Consider the following 12448-nt stretch of genomic DNA (forward strand, 5'->3'; position numbering starts at 1 on the left):
TGATTTATTAGGATGAAAATCTGTCAAGAAAGATGATAGCAGGGCGGAAGTGGGCCCTCACTGTCATGAATCCAAAGTAAACTGCACCATCCTGATGCCTGAACTATAACAACAAGTGTAGGCTCTTTATTCTTCAAGACAGTTCCTTCCTATTTATCATAACATAAAACATAAGACCCATTACTGAGAGGAACAGCAAGACAGAAAAGGTATAGAAATGAAGATATTGATACTGTGATTAAGGATTCTTGATAAAATGCTCAGAAAAGTAAGATTTTAGCTATTTTCAAAGATCAACATCAGCTTGCTCCATCTTTTGACCAAATTTGATTTTTGTCCATTGCAGTTGTGGCCATGTGATTTGTATGTGTCTACTGTCCTTGTGTGTGTGTGTGTTTTAAATCTGTCTTTCCCCACAAGAATGTTAGCCCTTCAGGGCGAGAATGTGGTCCTTTTTGTTCATTGCTGTGTGTGCAGTAACTAAAAGAGCCCCTGCTCTTTGCAGGCACTCAAGAAATGCTTGTTGAACGGCTAAGTCAGCCAAGATGGGTGTGTGTGTGTGTGCTCAGTGGCGTGCAACTTTTTGCAAGCCCATGAACTGTAGCCCTCCAGGCTCTTCTGTTCATGGGATTATCCAGACAAGAATATTGGAGCAGGCTGCCATTTCTTCTTCCAGAGCATCTTCCTGACCTGGGGATCTAGCCCATGTCTCTTGAATCTCCTGCAATGGCAGGCAGATTCTTTACCACTAGTGCCAAGATAGTCTTTGAAACAAAAAGAGTTGTAAGTAGGGGATATCAGAAGGAATACAACAAAAATTCAGATCCTCCTCCTCACAGGGCTTTGTCACCCTACAGAAATATCATCACCAAATCTTTACAGATATCTGGGGTGAATTATATCTAGCGTGAGATGTTTTCCAAAGACAAAGGTACAGTGTGATTTAAAAATTCATGCCTCAGCCTTATTGTGTGCAGTTGAGGAAAGTTGACTACAGTGTATAATTCTTACTTGTTTCCATTTCCACACATGCATTCATGGGACATATTAACTTAAAGAGAATTTCGTGCTTGGGAAAAATACCTCAGTACAGAAGGAGCTATAACTGAGCTGAGGTCTTTATGCCTCAGGATCTCCTTTTATGTCAAATTGTAGGGCAGAGTTTAACGTGGTATATTTAGGAAGAAAGAATGATGCTGAGATTTGCTGCTCCTCTTTTTAGACATTTCTAATTGCAGGAAGAATAGAGGAATTTATTGAGTGCCAGTTATTGATTTTAAAAGCATTCTCTTAACAACACTTTAACCTTATTTTATGTGCTGAGGAAAAGGCAATTTTGAAAGGCTATATGTTAGGTATTTAGCATTTAAAACTTTTAAACTAATTAACCTAAAGGCATCCAGTAGTTTTTCACTGTCTTTAAACATGCACAGTTTACACTATATTTATGTCAAGGCACAATTTTACTTACTTTAGCCTAGAAAAGTAACATATTTTTGAGACAGTAATGCTGAGAGAGAAGAAATACCTGTTTATAACCTTTTCATCTGCTCACCAAAATCAGTTTGGCAAAATCAACAGAACTCCATTTTCCAGCTGGCCTTGGCTCTCCTGAATGTTTACCAAATGCATTTCATTTTTAAATGAGATTCTTTTGGCCTTGCTGTTTAAATGCCAGAGGGTGGAACCAGGCAGCTAGGTTTAACAGTGATGCTGTCCAAAGAGCCAGTTAACACAATTTAGTTATGCCGAATTTTGGGCCCACATTAGTTGTTAATTCCCATCTGAAGTCATGGAGTAATTGCACGATTTAAAATTTACGTTTCCATAAGGCATTTAGTTTAAAATGTAATTGGGAGTTCTGCCTTTTTCCTTCTATAGCTGCAAAAATATTCAGAAATTCTCCTAAACCTGCATTCAGATTGAATTTGAAATAACCCAGGACAGATTGTGATCTGCGTTATTTCAGTAGAGTTTACATCTTTGGTATTCTTTAATGTTTAATTGTTGATTTTGAAGTTAATCACAGTGAAAATATTAATGTTAAACACATTTAAGTGTGGTGTATCCCATTATATCTTCTTGTATCGTAGTTTATTTCTTAACTTGATGACCTCAACCTGTGTGTTTGGGCAAATCACCTCATTTTTCTGAATCTTAGTTTCCTCTTTTATAAAAAGATAGAGGCTGGTTTGGGATGCTTAGACATCAAAGACACAGGTCTTGAGTCAGATCCAGGTTTTATCATGTTTAGTTTCCTCCACAGAAATCAAACAATTTTGAATCAACACTCAAAAATCATGAGATACCAGGTCAAAATTCCAACTTCCAGTTTCATTTGAAAAATTGGAAGAGCTCCAAACTGAAAACCAACATTTTCTCTTGGCCATGGTTGTGTAGGACTGATCACTGGCTGATCTGTAGTTGACCACAGTTCCCATAATGTTTTCTTGCCTCCTCCTCCTGACACCAAAATTAAACAATATTTCCATTTGTCACTGTGTTTACAAGATTTCTTTTAAAAAATACATAAGTGTTTCTAACAAAAGAAAATTTATAAATGTTAAACCAAGAAGATTAATGTTTTAGGAAAATTACGTATTATTTAGTGAGTGGAACTAAATAATATTCTTACGTATTTAACATGCAAACCAAGTACATCTGTGTTAAAACACTGCAGTTCAAGGCACCAGTTTTAAACAAACAACAGTCATAGTGATGAGTTACATGAAAAAATGACATGCCGCGAAAAAGAATGAGCTGAAAGGAAAAGACTAAAAGTTTAAGAGGGTTTATTTGTTAATGGAAGTATTGCTAGTCTGAGAGGCAGTTATATCATGAATGAAAATAATTTTTTTATATCAATACTTTTCTAAACTGATTAGTTTGGAGATGTTCTTATTATATAAAGAAAAAATACAGAAATGCAGCAAATATTGCCAAATATTAGATTAACTTAAATGCTTATTGCCCAGAATGCTGAAAATATAAAGTATGGCTGAACATACCCAGAACACACCCAGTTTGAATTAAGCAAAAAACCAACAAGAAAAGAAACTGACCTGTGTTGTTTTCACCTGCTGATGTCACATATTTGTGATGCATTATCAGGGGAGTTGTGATGTGGTTTGGAACTTATGGACATGAGGTTCATGACCACAATTCCCTCACAACATGATTTTGTGTGTGAGTGTGTTTATATGTATACCTGTATGTTGGACCATTCTGGAAAGGTTTAACATAAAATTGCCAAGGAAAATGACTCAAAGCAATGTTCCAAAGATGATCAGTTAATTTTGGACTTAATATATCTCTTAAATAGTATTTAGAAACATGTTGCAATGACAAAGTAGTTACTCTCATCATTCACCTTGATCTGCTTTAAGTAAGAAGTTGAAATGGAACTCCTGCTGTAGAGGAAGATTAAGCTAGTCATCTGCCTATGTTTCCTTGGCTTTGCCATTGTCTAATCAACTGCCTGGAAGTTAGTTGATTTGTCATTTGATAATGAACAACTTCTTTGAGATGTGACATGAAATGAGTTTCTATCATCTAAGATAAAAACACATCTTAGCTTCCAAGTAAAGATGGAATCGATGACATTATCCCTTTGTTATTATTCATCTTCTAAGTACCTTATAAAATACTATGTAGCAAGAAATAGTGTATGATTTACAGGCCCAATTTCTTGTGAAATTATGCCTTTGGAAACCCTTTGTCAAAGACTAACCTGACTTATACTACTTATCAGAAATCACCTTCTTCTGGAAATTAACAGGATTGTCTAAATAACTCCTAAATTTTTTTTTTAAGGAAGGAAAGAAAAATACAATTTCAGACTTAAAACTGATAACAATGACCCCACAGTGTTCAGTCGTATAATATGACTAGAGTTAAGAGCAAGAGTTAGAAATTTTATCATGGTGCAAGGCAGGTTCAAATTAAAGGCAGCAATGTTGAAATGTCTGAGTCTTGCAGAAAACTTTGTAATAGCTATTCTAAATATAAGAGCTGTGATGTAAAAATTCTGTGTAGGGAAGTATCTTAGTTTTATGGAAGTATCTGTTTTCCAGTAAGAAACTGAATAAAATTAAATATTACTGCTGTTAAGAGGTTGAAAGCCACGTTTCATTCAATGTGAAAGCACAGCACAGTGGAAATAAAGTAAGAGGCCTGAACTTGAAAACAGAGGCGGGGGTGGGTCTCAGGTTTACCTTACAAATCAAAGGAAATAATAAAGATTTTTTTTTTTTTAAGATTTTGATCTTAAATTTTCCAGTAACCTCCTTTTTTTGTTACAATATAATTACAACCTATTTCAGAACACACAGAGTTTGGATGTTTGTGATATGACAGTTGACTTTTTTTTTTTTAACAACCAATCTATTTCACTCATTTATATTATATGCCTTTCATCTCACCATCTGCTTCTAGATCTAAAGTTAAATCAACTGATAACTTCCAAGCTAATGATCAGGAGAATTTGGAAAGAATGTATATAACTCACCCTGCATGTCATGATGTAGATCTTAGACTTAAGGATACCTAAAAATGGGCTTTTATCATTCCAAAAAGTGATATCAGAAACTAATTAACTTGATTTGTTACATATAAACATATCCTTAATCTTTTATGCTTCATCAAAGTGATGTATACATCATATTTTATGCTCTACTAAACATATAGTCTAAGATAAATGTACTTAAAATGTAAGGACTTTTGTGAAAAATATTCTCATATAATACACCAATGTTCCACTAAAATTTTTATTTACTTATTGTGAATGTCTTCACTTGGGAAGAAACACAAGTTAACTACATTAAAATAGAGGTTATCAAGTCATATTTCTTACAGTTATTTTAAGGAGTCTGACACATTTCCCATATGCAGAAATAATTTAATATCCAGTTAGACTTTTCTGACTGTATGGAGCATATTTGCATTTGACATTCATATAATTAAAATATTTAAAGTTTCCTTGAATGACTTTGTATAACCTGCCTTCAACAGATAATTGCCAATTCTGTGCATCCTTTTATAAAACTGCCTCCTAAATATAATTAATTAGTAAGCTTTGAAAAACTTCCACACCTCAAGGATGTTTTTGAAAAAGGCAAAGTTAATTATTTCAAATCTTAATTTATATTAAATCAAGCTATTCCCCACTTGATGCAAAAAAAAAAAAAGAAACTAGCTTGCTTGAACAACTGATGAAACACAAAATGGAGTCAGATGATGAACACTTCACCAATGAACTTTATGATGAATGATCTGTACCATTTAGGGTCAGGATCTCTAATTTCATTATTGGATAAGACATCCATTGCTCCCATATCTGAAAAGATCTGTTTAGAGGCAGTTGCTATCCAAGTACAGTTCTGTAGAGATAGAAATGTACAACGTCATGGTTCTTGGCAGTGAACTGCTGATACATTGCTCCAGCATAGAAACACATCATTCCCATAAAATCTGTAACATTATAGTTCAGGGACTATTTAACCTTTAAGGCAAATCACTTTTATCATCCCAGCAGAACTCAAAACACTTTATTATTTATTTCTCTTTAACACTGTGTACCCACTACAGTGTTACTCTGTTACAAAGGAACTGCTACTGCTAAGTCACTTCAGTCGTGTCTGACTCTGTGCGACCCCACAGACAGCAGCCCACCAGGCTCCTCCGTCCCTGGGATTCTCCAGGCAAGAACACTGGAGTGGGTTGCCATTTCCTTCTCCAATGCATGAAAGTGAAAGACACTAAATCTAAATCTCATCCATGTGCAATACCTCTGCAGAACTCCTTAAAGGAATGCAAATGTCTTCACCAAATAGAGCAAAAGGAAGACTCAAAATTGTTACTGATGTCAGATTATTTATGAAATGAAGTTACCTCTGACTTGCCCTTTCTTTAATTTTCAAGATCACTTTTTCTTCTCTTTATTGTCTTATTTTCTTCTCTTTATTGTGAATGATGTGCCTTCAAGTAATTCTATAAAACACTGAGTAGGAAAAATACGAGGATAAAATGTACTGTTACCAGTATGTTTGTTTATTGTATTGTCAATTTGTTATTGTTTGCACCTAAGTGTATCTGGCAGAACTCTTCACAAAAAACATAGAACCAATTTATTTCTAATTTTTAAAAATCTTTTGCTGGCATGGACTTAAGCCCACTTACATTAAAATATAACTTCTCTGGAAATCGGTTCTACATCTTTTTCAGTTTGTTTGCCTTGCAGTCACATTCTTTATTCTTTTATTTACAGCTTGCCGAAGACAAAATTTTCCATGGATTTAGTGCAGGAAAAAATGGGGAAACAAAAGGAAATGCAATGTAACAGAATAAAATGCCTTAAATTCCAGTGGGAAAATAAAAATGATTTGTGTTAAAGGTTAAATAGTCCCTAAACCATCATGTTGTACCAGTTTTATAGGAATGATGTCTCTATATTCTTGTGCAATGCATCATCAATCCATAGCCAAATACCACTGACACTGTATATTTTTTATCTCTGCAGAACAATATTTGGATACCACTTACCTCTGAGGCAGTTCTTTTGGAAATTGTAAACATATTTCTTTCCAGGGATCAAAAGAATGCACATCAAAATGAAAGATGAAGTGTGGAATCTGAATTCACAGCTGCTTTATGCAATCTGGACGGAGTGTGGGATTTCTCATTTTAGTTCACTTCCCAAAGCTTTGTAGATAGAGGCTTAAAATGATATATTTGAATTTTTTTAATATTCTTCTCTTCTCTGACTGTGTAAATGATTGCAATCAATCAGATTTTCTGTGTTCAAGAAGAACCATGAAATTACAATATGAAATTTTTTTCACATGCAATTTTATACCGTGGGCAATGACTGGCAGCTTCAGTGTCTCATTGTGGCAAGAATTATGATGTTATTTTTGGATAAATATTTTTATATAAGAAAAGTTAGCTAACAAAAAGTTGACTCTTACATCTTTTTTTCAAAATAATTTTGGAGGACATAAAAGTATAATTTGAGTCTGTTATTTGACATTTATATGAACTAATATAATTATTTAATGAAACTATTAACATATATTAAAACCTTCCCAATAACAAAAACAGAAATCTGAAGCAAGCTATGCCATGCTAGTTTGTAGTCCATAAGCATTTTTAGGGAAGTATTATTGCTCATTCCAAAAGTGCTGTATTAGTTACAAAGTGATTTTCATTATTAACAAGATAATTCTATTATTAAGAAATAAACACCAGTGTTAAGGTAGGTCTAATCAAACTCTGATGCATTTTCTGGCATTTAGAATGGCTAGGGTCACTAGAGGTTTGGCAAATACACTATTCCAATGAAATATCAATGTAAGCATATTTGAATTTGCTTCAAGATTCAAAACTGAATTCAATCCTAAATTGTAAATGTATATGTAATATTTAATATAACTTTCCCTTTAGAGTTGGCTATTACAATGAAAACCTTTCTCATCAAAATAAATACAATATAAAACTTAATGTGGTCAAATGTTATATAGATTTTGGACATTTTTCTTCCCTGATAAAAAGCAGTTTTCTTTCTGGATCATGAGATGAAAAGTCTATGTCAAAGGTAAAGTAAAATAGAAAAATGAAGTGATATATTGTTTAGGGAGATTTACAGATACAATATTCTTGGAGCTTTTTCTGCTGTTAACTAATCAAAGTTTCTTTGTGCATAAAAGTATCCATTTCATAAGGCTAGAAAGTGAGCTGGTGTTTTATGTATTCATTCATTTGGAGTATGTTGGTTTGCCTATCATGCGCCAGGTATGAGTTATGTGCTGGGTGGTGAATGGGAAACAGCATAGCGGGCACATGGCTCTTTCAAGGCCACGGTGTCTGTGTGTAGAGGGAAGAAAAACAGACCATAAACCTGAATTACATATAATTAAAAGTGTGATAAATACCAGGTAGGAAACAGCAAGTGAAGAGATGGATAATAATGAAGTAGATTGATATTAATGGTATATTCTCTGAAGAGGTGACATTTAATATGAGCCTAGGATCATGAGAAGGAATCAGTCAAGAAGAGAGAAGAGGGTTCTAGGAAGCTGACCAAGTAGGGTCTATGTTCCCTAAAGTGGACAGAGGAACTTGTATGTCTTCAGGTGTCTGGAAGGAGGCCCACGTTCCTACAATGTTGTGGATATAGAAAGGGATTCATGAGACATGTCCCAGGCCAGACTGAGGGGCTTTTAGGGTCTATTGTGGAGTTTGGATTTTCTCTGATGTATGAGTGAGTGAGTGCGTGAGTGAAGTCGCTCAGTTGTGTTCGACTCTCCTCAACCCCATGGACTATAGCCCACCAGGCTCCTCCGTCCATGGGATTTTCCAGGCAAGAACACTGGAGTGGGTCGCCATTTCCTTCTCCATCTCTGATGTATAGTGGGAAGCTATTTGAAGGCTTACAGCAAATGCTTATATCTGTGTTTTAAAGATATATTCTGGTTGTTTAATAGTCATTTAATTTATAATTAATATAACGATTTATAGAAAAAGAGACAAAAGCATAAATTAAAAAAAATGGAAAATACAGATTCAATATAAAGCTCAATTGCTTTTTGTTTGCTTGTTTTTAATATATCAAATGTGAGGCACCTGTGAGGCAGTGAAGACCCTTTAGTTGAACTGTTCAGTCTAGAGTTGAAAGCAGACCACTTAGACGCAGCATTTAAAGATGAAAGTGAAAGTGAAAGTGAAGTTGCTCAGTCGTGTCCGACTCTTTGTGACCCGTGGACTGTAGCCCACCAAGCTCCTCCATCCACGGGATTCTCCAGGGTGCATAAATGGTTTAAGGTTCCTTGAGTGATGATCAGCCTCTCTCTGCAGAAAATGTGCATGAAAAGAAAGGTCTGCACATACCCTGGGGAAAATGTTAAAATATGCAGGTCACATTAGAGGAGCAAAAGTAGGTTTGACACACTACCTTGAGAGGGATGGACATACTCATGTGTGTCTGTAGGAAGAAATCATATTTCTTATAAGCATTTAAGGAGTCCAAGTTTAGGTGTGATTTTCCAGATGACCCCTTAGTGTCTGTTGAACTTGCTGTGTCTAAATGTGACAGGGCAGTGTGCAGGTAGAGAAAAGCCAAAAGAGAGTGGCATCACAGATGCCTGGGGGAGGCTTTCAAGGAGCAGATGAAAGGTCCAGAAACATGAGAAATAGAAAAGGTCCTGTGTGGCTACACAGTTGACACTTGTGACTTTTAAAAATTTTTTATGGGAGTATAGTCCATTTACAATGTTGCAATAGTTTCAGGTGTACATTAGAGTGAACCTGTTCCACATAGCCACTCTTTTTTACATTCTTTTCCCATATACGTCATTACAGAGTACTGAGTAGTTTCCTGTGCTATACAGTAAGTAGGTCCTTATTAGCTATGTTATCTATTTCATATATCGTAGTGTGTGTGTGACTTTAGAGGAGCATTTTCGATGGACTATGGGGCTAGGGGCCATACTGGAAATGCATGTGCGTGAACAGGAGGTGGAGGGGAAAACTTGCTGTCTTGTAGTGACAAGCAAAAAGGAACAAAAACCCGAATGTATTAACATCCCTCCCTGCCTTCTCATTCACCCTTGGGAGTTAAAACCCAAAGACTTAGATAAACCACTGTGATCATATAAAAAGTAAATGAAGGGAAACTATCAGTGAATCAAAGCCAGAAGTTAGAGCAAACGCATTGCACTATTGGGATGGCAGGATTATGGCTGCACAATGGTCCCAGCAAGTTGGAAAGACATAAAAATAGTTTCACTTTCTTCTCGTCAGTTTTCCATTTGTTCATGAGGCCTCCTCCCATTCTTGATGTTTCAAGGTTTCTGCCGACGGACATTCCAAAAACCTATCCTAATTCTTAGACTTCTCTATACTGATCATTTATATGTATTCCACTTAAGAATACACTTTCATAGCAATGACAGTAGTAATCATGATTATCAGTTCTAGACTCTTTACCATTTATCATACAGTGATCAATTTAGCTTATCTAACTTAATCCCCACAGCATAGTGAGTTAAGATTTATCTCAATTGTGCAAATGAAGTTGGGGTTCACAAAGTTAAATGAATCACATAAGCTCACACAGCCTCTAAACCAAACGTGTTCTTACCTGTAAAACTTATGAGATTCACCAGAAATCTTCACATTTGGGTCAGCCCTCAATGTTGTCTTCCTTCACATGCCAGGCTGTAAAGAAAAATCACACAGTCAAGCAGATACATGTGTAATTTGTTCAGCATATTCTACACTACAGTGTGTTCTCTAAAATTTCACCCTGGGTGCCCTTCATTCCAGGTCATTTCCTCATTATCTTCTGCCACGATCCAAAAAATTTTGTTTCCCCAAGCCTCTTGCCCCAGTATACATCATCATCTGCTACTTCAACAGCTAAACTCATCTTCTGTTTTACAGAGAGAGTAGAGATCAGCTGACTTAAACTTGATTTGATACCGGTCTTTTAAAAAATGTGTTGTTACCTATCTCCATTCTTCTATTCTCTCTCCTCGACTCAGAAGAATTTAAAAAGATTTTTCCTCCTGAGATTTCGGATTGAAATCTACTTCTTTGAATGTATTCTTCATTCAGAAACTACAGTTTGTGCTTTAAGCTCTGATTATGTTTTCCTTTTGTGGAATACTCTGACTCAGGTGTTGTCTTCACATGTCAAAAATACAGTCATTTTTCATGGTGCTAGGGCTGTATCCTATATCCATATCCATCATACTGATCACTGCACAGTATATGAGGTGGTTTACAAACCTTGTTGAAAATCTGACCTAATAATTTCCCAATCCCCTTTCCCAGATGGTCCACTTCTGTAGCACTGGAGCAAGACTCTGTTTGAAATTAGAAATCTGTATTTTGTCAGTACTGCTATGCATGATGTTGGTCATTCTGGGTTGAAATCACTGCATCATGGGAAGAACATGTTCTTGAGGGCAGAGAGGAGTATGTTTAATTTCAGCTCTGAAACTTGCTAGAGAATCGTTGTTGTTTAGTCATTAAGTAGTGTCTGACTCTTTGCAACCCCGTGGACTGCAGCATGCCAGGCTCCTCTGTTCTGCACTATCTCACGGAGTTTGCTCAGATTTATGTCCACTGAGTTGGTGATGCTATCTAACCATCTCATCCTCTGCTGCCCCCTTCTCCTTCTGCCTTCAGTCTTTCCCAGCATCAGGAGCTTACTGGAGAATGCCTTTCAACCAAACTCTCAAGCTATCTGACTCCCGGTATATAAACTTCTTATCTGTCTTCAAAATGTGTCCAGTCTCCTGCTAGGTCTTCCCAGGTCTTCCAATAGCTCAAGTTATGATCATCTCTCATAGGGCCTATTGCAAACCCTCAGCTCATCTGATTCACAGTTGCAAGCCATTTTCTATGTATTTTACACCTGAGCCTGTAGAGATTCCTTTGTGGAAACATCATATGATGCTATTCCTGTCCTTCCCGTCTTCCAATGGCCTCTTGTGGTGTGCAGAATATGACCCAGATCTTCACAATGGCCTGTGACTTTGAATGATCTGCTGATACAAATTTTCCCTTTCCACCTCCTGTTCTCTTTGATTTCCTCTTCTATCTCCCTTTCCCTTGTTGATTCCACTGCAGACACACTGGACTCATGGCTGTTCCTTATTTACATTTACCAACTCAGTTCAGGCCACGGGGTCCTTGGGTGGTTAAATGTGCATTGTAATTCAATGCACATTTTGTTGAATGTGAACAGACATAGTTAACCAGTGATGTTATGGTGAAATGCTGGATGATTGATCTCCAGTGACACTTCCAGTCTCTAAAACCCTCTGGTTTCTGATCTAGCATGTCCTCAAGACTAAGTGTTTTTGAAGGTAGTACCAGTAAGCCCCAAATATTAACACACATTATTTTGACTAAAGAAAAAGGCCATGGCTCATTTTCTCATTAGATTATGTCAGTTACAGTATTACTACAAATCTATTGCATTAATATTTTTTTCCTGGTGGCTCAGATGGTGAGGAATCTGCCTGCAATGTGGGAGGCTCAACTTTGATCCATTGTTTGAGAAGATCCCCTGGAGAAAGGAATGGCAATCTCCACTCCAGTATTTTTGCCTGGAGAATTCCAGGAACAGAGGAGCCTGGCAGGCTACAGTCCATGAGGTCGCAAAGAGTCGGACACGACTGAGTGACTAACATTTTCACTTTGCAAACAAAAATGGACTCCATATGATGATTTGTGTGTGTGTGTGTTGAAGGGAAAAAATGCAGGTTAGAAGTGTTATTGGTTTCCCTTTGTAAAATGACTCTTGGTTAATCAGAATTTGTGTTTGTTTATAAAGATTTCCTTGGAAATTTAACAAATAAGCATGGAGCCTGTCACTGAGGTGAGTGGCAATTGTCTCACTGAAGCCTGAACTTCTGTCTGTAACAATGTCTTTGTCTGGTTA

This window comes from Oryx dammah, unplaced genomic scaffold (assembly GCF_014754425.2).
Source record: "Oryx dammah isolate SB20612 unplaced genomic scaffold, SCBI_Odam_1.1 HiC_scaffold_7, whole genome shotgun sequence".
NCBI classification, from domain to species: domain Eukaryota; kingdom Metazoa; phylum Chordata; class Mammalia; order Artiodactyla; family Bovidae; genus Oryx; species Oryx dammah.